General features: G+C 46.2%; 1 long non-coding RNA gene across 2 annotated transcripts; it reads right to left on the bottom strand.

Annotated features, from left to right (window-relative positions):
* Positions 1–469: 469 nt before the first annotated feature.
* On the bottom strand, positions 470–10,306 carry LOC102149900 (uncharacterized). 2 transcript variants are annotated; one of them, XR_288351.4, is made up of 5 exons: positions 9,640–10,306; positions 7,142–9,234; positions 4,768–4,828; positions 3,829–3,926; positions 470–936 (listed from the first exon to the last, which is right to left on the bottom strand). It is a non-coding gene; the product is annotated as an uncharacterized lncRNA (long non-coding RNA). The 2 variants fall into 2 exon arrangements; XR_011425258.1 differs by having other exon boundaries at positions 9,651–10,049.
* Between the last annotated feature and the right edge of the window lie 208 nt (positions 10,307–10,514).

Here is a 10,514-nt window from a genome sequence, read left to right as displayed (position 1 = left end):
CTTAAAAAGTAAAATTGCCTAAAATTAACAGAAAGATGAGTAGAATCTTTCCATATCTATTAAATAATTTGGATTTCTTTTTTGTTTTTTAAAGATTGGCACCTGAGCTAACATCTGTTGCCCATCTTTTTTTCAGTTCTTCTCCCCAGAGTCCCGCAGTACAGAGTTGCATATTCTAATTGTAGGTCCCTCTGGTTGTGCAATGTGGGAAGCCGCCTCAGCATGGCTTGATGAGTGGTGCTATGTCTGCACCCAGGATCTGACCTGGTGAAACTCTGGGCTGCCAAAGCGGAGCACGTGAACTTAACCACTCAGCCATGGGGCCAGCCCTGGATTTCTAATATAAAACATTCCTACATAGATAACTTCAGGCTCAAATGGCTTCACTAGTAAATTCTTCTAAATATTTATGGAAGAAATAATACTAACCTTGTACAAACTCCTCCAGAAAAATAAATAAACAAATAAATAAATAATTCGCAATTCATTTTGTAAAAGCAATTTACAGACCAATCTTACTCATGAGCATAGATGCAAAAATCTTAAACAAAACTTTAGTAAATTAAATCCATCAATACATAAAAAAGACAACCCATGATTGCCATATGCCTTATGTATGTAAGGTTGTAACCTCGTCATAAACGTAAGATTGATTTAACATTCACATTCAATGTAATCCACTATATTAACAGAACAGAGAAGAAAAATCATATAATCATCTCAATAGAAGTTGGAAAAGACATTTGGCAAAATTCAGTATCCATTCCTGGTAAAAATGACAATTCTCAGCAAACTGGGAATAAAGGAAGGTTCTACAGCCCGCATTATGCTTGACGGCAGAACAGCACACGCTTCCCCCGCAGTCGTGCACATCCCCCACTGTTCACCATCGCACTGGAGGTCCAAGCCAGGACGTACACTCAGCAAGAGGGAGGGCTAAGGATGGGAAAGGGAGAAGTAAAACTGGCATTATTTACAGACGAGATGATAATTTATATGAATAATTCAAGAGAATCAATCTAAAACTATTAAAATTAATAAATAATTTAACAATATCACTCTGCACAAGGTCAGTATATAGAAATCACTTGTATATCTTAACAACAAGCAATTAGAAATTTAAAAAAGAATTTTAAATAACATTTTACAGTAGCATAAAAAAATGAAATGTCTAGCAATAAACCTAACCTAAGAGGCACAATACCTCTATACCAAAATCCACAAAACACCACTGAGAGATATGTTTAAAGGCCTCAATAAATGGATGGATACCAAGGTCATGAGTTGGAAAACTCAATATTGTTGTCAATTTTCCCCAAATTGATCTACAGATGAAAAGCAATCCCAATGAAAACCCCAGCAGGCTTTTTTAAAAAAAATAGAAATTGTCAAAATTCTAAAATTTACATAGACAGGAGCAGAATATAGAATACTCAAAACAATTTTGAAAACAGAGGGAACAAATCTGGAAGACTTGTATTACCTGATTTGGGGACTTACTTACTATAAAATTATAACAATCAATTCAGTGTGGTATTGGCAGAAGGCCAGACAAATAGATCAATGGAACAAACACAGACCCACACATATTCGTTCAATTGATCTTGGACGAAAGCTCCAAGATAATTCAATGGAGAATTTCAACAATTACGTGGAAATGACATGCTATAAATAGGGGGGAGAAAGTGAATCTCACTCTCTATTGCAACGGTAACAAAAACTTGTTTGAGACAACTCATAGATCTAAATGCAAAAGAGAAAACGTAAACCTTCTGGAGGAAAATGACTATCTTCACATTCATGAGTTAAGCAATCATTTCTTAAACAAGTCACAAAAAACGCTCAGCACAGGAAAAAAAATGGATAAATCATATCTCAAAATTAAAACTCTGCCTTTTGCTCTTCGAAAGACTCTACTAAAAAAGTGAAAAAGTAGTCACAGACCAGGAGAAAATATTTGCAATGCATATATCTCACCAAGGACTTGTGTCCAGAATATATAAATAACTCCTTAATAACAATACGAAGCAAACGATACAGTTTTTCAAATGAGCAAGAGACTTGAACAGACATTTAGCAAAAGACTTATTATGAATGGCCAATAAAAACATTCTCAACAGCGTTAGTCATTAGGGAAATGTAAATTAAAACCATGAAAAAAAAAAAGCCCAAGAGCTATGACTTCACACCCACTACAAGGGCAAAAGTTAAAAAGACAGACAATACCAGGTGTTGATGACAGTGCAGAGAAACAAAACCTCTCAGGATTGTTGCTGGAAGTGGAAAAGGGTACAACTACTTTAGGAAAAAGTTTCGAGGTTGCTACTAAAGTCAACCTTCTATGTCCCCCTAACCCTACAATCCACTCCGGGTGTTCACCCGGCAGCCGTGAGTACCGCGCCCACCAGAGAACGCTCACAATTGCCGAGATCCGGACTTGACCCGAACACCTACTAACACGTGAGGGGATAAACGGATTGCACTGTGTTCTTACAAAGGAATGTTGCACAGCAACGAAAGGGAACGGAGGAGAGCGATGACAAGGGTGAGTCTCACAGACATGAAGTTGAATGAAAAAAGCTAGACTCGAAAGAGAACTGAACACTGAATCATTCCGTTTATATAAAGTTCCAAACAAGGCAAAACTAATGTATGGTGAGAGATCTGGGATGGTGGTTACTTCAGGACAGCAGTATTGACTGATAAGAGGCATGTGGAGGCTTTCCGGGGCTGATCTGGGAGGTGGGTCCGAGGTGCTACGTCTGTAAAATTGAGCAGTTCACTTTAGACGGGATGACTCGTCCCAGATTACCTGGAACTGTCCTGATTTTAAACTAAAAGTCCTGTCCTGGGGAAACCAGGATGGTTGGTCCCCCTAACTTTAGATTTTTGCACTTTACCATATGTATGCCATTCCTCAATTTTTATAAATCTGGAAAAGAAAGAAAAATCAATACGCCAAAAAAAAAAAAAAAAAAAAGTCTGACAGCTCTCATTGTCCTCAGGATAAAGTCCAAACTCTTCTCATGGTACATGAAGCCTTTGCAGTGTGGCTCCTGTGTGCGTCCTCCTTTTCCCATCCCACCTCCCTCCTTCACTCCCCTCCAGCCGTGATGACAGCTGACAGCTCCCTGAACATGCCTGTTCTCTCTGGTATAAGCTGGTACCTCTGCCCAGAAGCCCTTTCCCCCGGGTAGTCCCAGTGAGACCCAACTCAGCCTTCAAGACTCAGCTTGGATACCATCAACTATAGGAAGCTTTCCCTGACACATGTCCAAGGTTTGGGATATGCCATAGCATATGTGTAAGCGCTGTGTTATTTATCTGTTCCTTTATTCAATAAAACATTATATTAAGCTCCTAGAAAGGTGCCAGGAAGTACCCAGCGCTGCAGGTCCTCATGAACTGATCAGTGCATAAACAGACCTTGCGAGGAAAGTGCAGGCGTCTGGGAGACACTCTGAGACACCTTCTCACCCGCCCAGGTCTGCAGGCAGATGGAGGGCTTCTCATGGCTATTTCAAGAAGGAGGAATAATAGACGGAAAATAACTTCTTTTAACCTCTTTCAACACCCTATGACCTGCACCGATCCTAAGGAGGGCTCATTTTCTTTCAGCAAGCTTTAAAATAATTGAGTTTTCTTGCTTTCCTACTTTTTAATACCACCAGGAAAGATAGTGATATTCAGCAGCAGTAAACTGTCCATGCTCGTAACAGCGCCACGTGTCATTTGCAAAGCTGTCTGAGGACGGAGGAAGTGGCGAGCAGCTCTGAGCAGATCCTTAGGTCAGACTACCTGAGTCTGCATCCCTGATCGACCACTTACCTACCACTTTGGAACCTTGGCCAAGTCCGACCCTCTCCGAGCCTCAGTTTCTTCATTTGCAAGATTGGAATGACAGTAGTAACTTCCTCCAAGGGTTGCTGTAGAGATTAAATGAACCCGTATATGTAAGGGGCTTAGAACTGTGGCTGACAGACACACAGTCAGCAATCAGTACATGCAGCCATTCTTAGGTGGAATATGTAGAAAGACTAGGCAACATGGCAGACATTTGTTGCCACCCACACCTACTCATCTCTCTTCTGAGCCCAGACTTACATTTCTAACATCCTAACGGATGCTCTCACCTGATTGAAATGTGAGTGGCCCAAATTCACAACAATCAATCCCAGATTCCCTTCTCCTTTCCTTTTTTTTCCTTTGCCCAATTATCTGTTATCTAGACTAAAAATATCTCAATCATATTTCTTTCCATCCTCTTCCATTTCCAGTTATTCAACAAGTCTTGAAAATTCTCACAGCCATTCCTTTTTTTTTTTCTTGTAGTTCCACTGCCACTTCCAGAAATGGAACTTCAGGTCATCACTCATTTGAATTTCTTCCATTAGCCTCTTAACTCACTCCCCTCTAAATCAGACTGGTCTTCCTAAAACATCCCTTGATCCCATGTTCTCTTGCTCAAAAATCTTCAAGGGGCACCCAACTGTCCTTGGGAATCAGCCAAAACTCAACAGTCTGGCATTCAATGTCCATCACAATCTGATCAAAACCTATCCTTTCAAATCAATTTCTTTTATCTTCTACACAAAACCTCTCTGTCAACTAGTCTAACGGATCTGCAGCACTGACTGGTAAACTGGGCTGGGACTCGGGCTAAGGTCCAAGGCCTATAAGGGGCCTCTTCCTTCTCTAAGTCCAAAGTTAAAGCTTAGCACCAGCCACTAACCCAGTTTGAATGAGGCAGAGACCCCAAATACTCACAGCCAAAGAGAAATGAAGCGAGCAAGATGGCTCCTCCCACGCAGCAATCCCTGGGCTTCCCCTGCAGCCACATGGACAGAAAAGACAGAAGAGAGAACCACACGCAGGTGCATCAACCTTTTAAAATGCAGTGCTGTCGCCCACCACCAAAGCACGGCCTAGCATTGTCCTGAATCTGACCAATCGGATTTGTAACTCCACCTGGGGTGAAGAGAGGGAGCTGGAGTCCCAGTGTCTCTGCTCCTCTGGAGCCTAAACCTCATGGTGCTCCCACCTCGTCACCTTTGCTCACATCAGTGACCTGCCTTGAACAACCTCCCCACTTTTCCTGCTGAAATTCTACTCATCCTTCAAGATCCAGAGTAACACTCTACCTCAAACTCATCTTCTGAATTCTAACAGCACTGATCACTTTGAATTCGATGCTGGCATCTCCTGCCTTGCCTTGGTAGCTCTGTCTTCCTGACTGCACTGACAGCTTCTTAGCCATAGACCATGTCTCTGCGCAAGTCTTGGACTATTAATTAAGATTCTCTGGTCCGATGTTTTAGTCTAGTAGCAGCTAGGCTTAATTGATATGTGTTGAAGAGTTCAATGTTTTGTGCATTAGGCTTCTAGTTATAGAGCTCAGTGTGAAAGAGATCTAAAGACACGGGCCACATACGAGGATATTCATTGCTGCCATACTTATGATGGCAGAAAATTGAAAGCAACCAAGTGTCCATAAACAACGTAATGGATAAATAAAGTCTCTTGTATGTGTATGTTGAATGCCCACTCTGAATGCAAGTAATGAACTAGATCTGGGTGTATCAACACGGATAAGTCCAAAAACACACTGCTCAAGAAGAACAAGCTTTACAACTATGTTATAACCTGCCGGGTATGTAAATTTTTAAAACACAGATAAAATAGTCTGTCTCTGGATTCATGAATAAAAATAGGCTGTAAAAATATGAATCAAACCCACTCCTGTTCATACTCATCAGATGACAGAAGGGATTTGTCAGAGTCTTCAAACTATTTTCTGTAGTTTTTATTTTATTAAATGATGTAAACACAACAACATGGTGTTTGTTATATTGCTCTTCGTCTTTTCCCATATTTTTTTTTTAAAGGTTTTATTTTTCCTTTTTCTCTCCAAAGCCCCCCGGTAAATAGTTGTACATTCTTCGTTGTGGGTCCTTCTAGCTGTGGCATGTGGGACGCTGCCTCAGCATGGTTTGTTGAGCAGTGCCATGTCCGCGCCCAGGATTCGAACCAACGAAACACTGGGCCGCCTGCAGCAGAGCACGCGAACTTAACCACTCGGCCATGGGGCCAGCCCCGTCTTTTCCCATATTTTTTAAGCTTCTCAAAATGAAGAGAAACAGACAGAAAGATACCATTTGCTCTAGCCCCTGTCCCATGGCTGGCATGCTGCGGCTCTCCCCGTTGTATGAATATAAAGACCCAGGAGGGAGGGCCTGAAGCCGTCCTGAGACTGGGGCATGGCTTGGGAATCGATGCTGACGAAAGTTCACTAAATCCTTTTGATCAGCTAGTTTCCTAGATTTTCCTCTAAGTGAAAAGGGAGGCAGTGGGGGCGGGGCCAGGAGAAAGAGACAAACCCTTTCCCGTTGGCTGGCTCTGGGGAAAGACTACACGTTGGTGCTCAACCTCAGAGAAGGAGATTCTTATCCTTTGTTACCCCTTTTGGACTGATGCTGTTTCCAGCAAAGGTCTATACGTGTCTTTACACTGTCTGTAATGATAATAATAAGAAGAACACCTAACAATTTTCAAGGTCTTACTATGTACCAGACCTCATGCTGAGCACTTTACATACGGCTTTGCATCAGTGTGGATACTTCCAGCTGTGGGTATCATAAAACTCTATTCCAGTGGAGTTAAACAATAAAGGAATATGTTGGGTCACGTAACTTGGAGGCCAGAGACGGACAGCTCTTAGGACTAATTCAAGCAGAGGCTCAACAATATCAGCCGAGGCCCAGGGGTCCATCCATATTTCTGCCCTTCTGTTTGAAGGTGCCGTTAGAAGAATGCCATAGAGTTGGGGCTGCATGCTCCCATGTGTGCGCCCACGGCCATCGGCTCAGGCCTGTCCATTCCTGACAAGTCTCTGTGGAGGGGACGGGGTTCTGTAAACTGTTTAGAGCCTCCAGCAGCTGGGGTGGAATGGATGCTGGGAAGATGCCACCATGCCTACCATACTTTCTCATCCATCCTCACTACGCCCCCATGAGGCCAGTGCTATCACGATCTACATTTCACAGACGAGAAAAGGAAACAACCAGAGATTAAGATTTTACCAAGTGCCACGCCCTCCACAACTATACTGCACACCTTCCAGTCCCTCATGGAATGTGCTTACCCATGACTCATTAGTCTCCCAGGACGGGAGCTGAGAAGTCAACCGCATGGTCCTTCTGCCTCCGAAACCCTGAGGCACGGTCCAGGCCTGCGAGAGTCCCTTCCTTCGCCTCCTGACCCCTTCTCCTCTTCTCTGCACTGGTGCCAGCTCTTCTGTTCCAGGTCGCAGGCTGGGCTGTGAGAGATATGACTCCCCACTTCTCTGCTGTCTGCCCCCACCCTCCTCAGTCTTTGGGAAGCCAGCCCCGAAAAGTGGTTGCACTACTATTAATCTTTTTTGAAACAAATTACAGGAGTAAATAGAGGCTAAGAGCAATAACAACGAGCTTGGGAAATTTACAAAGGCTCCAGAATCTCACAGTCCTCTTAGTCATCGCTGGACCTCTTCCCAGCAGCTAGGCCTGAGGGCCTGCACGGGGGAAGGGCGGCAGCCTTCCTGAGCTTGTGTCTCCCAGCCTTGGGGGCAGATTTAAGGGCTCGTCCCCAAGGTCACCTCCTCAAGGGGACGTCCTCAAAGCATTCACCTGATGTCTTTGTCATCCTTCGAGGTTTCCTCCTTGAAAGCACTATGTCCACTGTGGAAGTCCAGTTTTCCTGGACGAGGTCACTGGTTCCCAGCAGTGCTCTGCACCAACATTCTGGGGCCCCAAATCAGGCACATGGGTCAAGGTCAGCCAGTGTCCTTCGCAAGCCTCATGGGCAAGGGAGAACGTGCAGATGAATGTGCAGACAACGCTTTTGCTCAATGGATCTTGTTCAAATGCAGCGTCTGATTCAGCAGGTCCACGGTGGGACTCCAGATTCTTCATCTCCAATGAGCTCCAGGGGATACTGAGGCTGCTGGTGCGTGGTCCACACTCAGAAGGGCAGGGGCGTGGAGGATGCTAATGTTGGCTGTGGGTCAGCCCTCCCATTGTGGACACCCCTGTGTTGGGGGCTTAGGGTCAAGGAATGGCCTGTGCTCCTGGGAGCCAGGTAGGTTAAAAGGCCATCTGTTCTGGCCTGACTTGAGGCTTGGTCATCACAGGCTGCCAGAGATGAGTAATCCCCATTTCCTCAGAGCTCTGAGAGGCCAGTCCCAAAGTGTGGAAGCTCCAGAAAGACAGACCTTCTCTCAAACGAAGGCCGGCTCCAGCAGCACAGAGTGTCCCTGACCCGGGGGTGGCCGAGCAGGCCTGAGAAAGATCCTTGCTGAGGGTGTGAGGGGCAGGAAAGATGGGGGGCAGAGGGAGTCCTTAAGGTTCCCCTTCAGCCCTGAGATTCCGTAAACAGAGTGAAGCACAGGGCTCCTCGCCAGAAAACAGTGATGAGTCAGGGGTTTCTTGCCTTCTCACCAACCTCCCATCCAGCCCAAATTTTCAGAATGATTGTGTGTGAGATCCAGTCTGTCATTGTAGCCCTGTTTATTTTGCATTTGTATTTCTCTCCCCGAATAAAGCCCTGCCTCCTTCTCTCAAGGGTCACAATGGGTTAATATCGTTGACACAGCCAAGGGGAGAGAGTGCAGTTTTAATGTGAGAAGAAAAATATTGACAGGTTTGTACAAGCGACAATAATTAACTCCACGCTCTGGTGATCCGCCAGCACATCTGTCTCTCCTTCCAACCTTCTTGCTCTTCTAGAAGTCTTAAAAATCCAGCTTTAGCCTTTAAAGGCAAAAAAATCAAAACAAAACACATGGTTTGGCTCTGAGAAATACCCTAGTCTTATGCAGTTTAAATTTGGTATCGTCTCTAAAAGATAACCGGATGCAGATGCTGTGGGTAAGAAACCGCTGTCCTGACGCCAGCCCGCATCGTCCATCCTCCCCTCCGACTGGCCAGGTTTCTGTCTCGGCGAAGGTCAAATATTAAAAGTCAGAGAGCTCAGAAACACAAGGAGCACTGCCTGAGCCACAGCGACAGAGGCAAGAGGGGCTCTGAAGGGAAGCAGAGCAACAGTGGGCAGACAGGAAGCAGGGGGGAGAAACGGCGGCTTGCAGCCAGCAGCGAGCTCGGCAGCCTGTCTCCGCCTTGGGTGCTTCATGGTATTTTCAAAACACCAGTGGCAGAAGAGCCTGGTTAGGAGGGACATCTCTCATCTCGGATCCTCTCCCTGACAACGAAAACAGGGTGAGCACATTTGCATAACAGAAGACAGGGACAGATTGCCACTCCAGAAGGACTCGCAGGAGACCCGTCAGGAATGTTAAGAAGCAGGACAACCTCACAAACTGTGAAATGTTTCATGTACTGGGCTTGAGCTAGTTGATGGGGAAGGCTGCAATGGAAAGAAAGGAAACGTGGGCCATGTTCCATCTACGGACCCCCACCTTCTGAATGAATGGCTTCAGGACCCCAGAGAAAGCCCTCCCTCTGCCTATGGTCTCCCTTGAAAATGCCTCCAGGCGGTGAACCCCGCTGCTGCAGGGCAGAGAACAAGGGGGTTGCTGGAGCTTGGGAGCACTTTTCACGGCTCCCCTCCCCGCTGAGCCTGAGGGACCCGGCCACCCCTTCTCACCTTCTCCTGACCTCAGCCCCCCACCTCCAAGCAGTGGGGACGTCCTTCCTCTTGAAGGCTCAGGGAGATGTGCTCCTGTTCTCATCACACTCAGGCTGCACCCAAGCATGATTTTCAGCAGACAGACCCGAGGCAGGGCGGTCAGCACAGTCCTCCAGGTCAGGCCCATGTGAGTTACGGAGGCCCTCAGGGCCCCTGCCAATTACTTTATTTCTCCTAAAATGCAACCTGGGTAAACAAACCAATTTTGGGAAGGTAGCTCCATGGGTCGATTTTACCACAGACCGGCCAAGTCCTGTGTCCCCCGAAGACTCTGGATCTGAAGGAGATGAGCAGGCAGAGGGAGGAGGCGCAGGGCAGGGTCTGCTCAGGGCCGCGGGAAGCACACGCCTAATGTCTGGCGGTGCTGTGTTGGCTGCGGTCCCCGGCCCGCCCCGCAGGAGGACAGCGGGTGGGGATTGGATTCTGTCCCCACACTCCGAGAGGGGACAGTCCGCTATCCCCTAGAGAGGTTTTGGGCTACAGACACAAAGAATTGGAAAGAAATTGGCAGGACTTGGTGGGGCAGGCGGGGTCCTTGGGGGAGAGAGAAGCAGACAAGAGATTTAAAAGGGATCCTCTAAGCGAGCAGCAGAATGGGTCCTCCCCCTGCACCCTTGGGCCCCTCAGGCAGGAGGAGGAGGAGAATCTCTGCTGGCAAGGTGGGGGCTGCCAGAGCCGCCTGCCTGTGACTCAGGCTGGAATTTTCCTCCCAGGAAACAAAAATAGGGCGAGGTTTTTGTTGTGGTCACTCATATTGACCTTCTATTGCTAGATCTGTCTCTTCTCCCTCTTGTAATACACACACGCACACGCACACACACACACGTGCATAT

The sequence above is a fragment of the Equus caballus genome, chromosome 14 (genome assembly GCF_041296265.1).
Source record: "Equus caballus isolate H_3958 breed thoroughbred chromosome 14, TB-T2T, whole genome shotgun sequence".
Lineage (NCBI taxonomy): Eukaryota > Metazoa > Chordata > Mammalia > Perissodactyla > Equidae > Equus > Equus caballus.
This window is presented reverse-complemented; position numbering and strand designations above follow the sequence as displayed.